Source organism: Galeopterus variegatus, unplaced genomic scaffold (assembly GCF_000696425.1).
Source record: "Galeopterus variegatus unplaced genomic scaffold, G_variegatus-3.0.2 Scaffold7457, whole genome shotgun sequence".
Lineage (NCBI taxonomy): Eukaryota > Metazoa > Chordata > Mammalia > Dermoptera > Cynocephalidae > Galeopterus > Galeopterus variegatus.
Genome location: NW_007733568.1, coordinates 73,218 through 73,789, shown reverse-complemented (window position 1 = coordinate 73,789; position 572 = coordinate 73,218). Strand labels below are relative to the sequence as shown.

At 45.3% G+C, this 572-nt stretch overlaps 1 protein-coding gene across 1 annotated transcript in view; it reads right to left on the bottom strand.

The window, feature by feature from the left end:
* Window positions 1–572, bottom strand: part of FNTA (farnesyltransferase, CAAX box, alpha) — a 20,767-nt gene that overhangs the window by 15,192 nt on the left and 5,003 nt on the right. The window lies entirely within an intron of this gene.

The following is a 572-nucleotide window of genomic DNA, read 5'->3' as shown; positions in this document are numbered from 1 at the left end:
GGGGCGGGAGCAACACCGAGGGTTGCGATCCCGTTGCCGGTCCCGGTCCGGTCCGGGCGCGACACTGAGGGTTGCGATCCGTTGCCGGACACGAAAAAAGACAAAAAGGAAAAAAAAAAAAATGCATTCTAACTTCCTTTGTGCTGTACAGTCAGTAATCTGAAAGTTAAGAAAGTGCATATTAGAAACATAAAATGATAAAATAGCATACTGAAAATTCAAGTTAAACATAGTAAATTAAATAAATGAGTTTATCCTCGCTCTCTAATAAAGCTCCACTAAAATGATAGTAAAGAAAAGAGAAGGTATAAATTCACAAAGGCAAAGAGAATTAGGGACAAGGGGATACCACAGCAACTGGAAGAGATCAACAAAACTATGGAAAATATAAGCAGATAGACAAGTTTTAATTGACTTAGAAAAACAGAATGTGTTATGGGCCGGCCCCGTGGCACACTTGGGAGAGTGCAGCGCTTGGGAGCACAGCAGTGCTCCCGCCACGGGTTCAGATCCTATATGGGGATGGCCGGTGCGCTCACTGGCTGAGCGCGGTGCGGGCGACACCAAGCCAA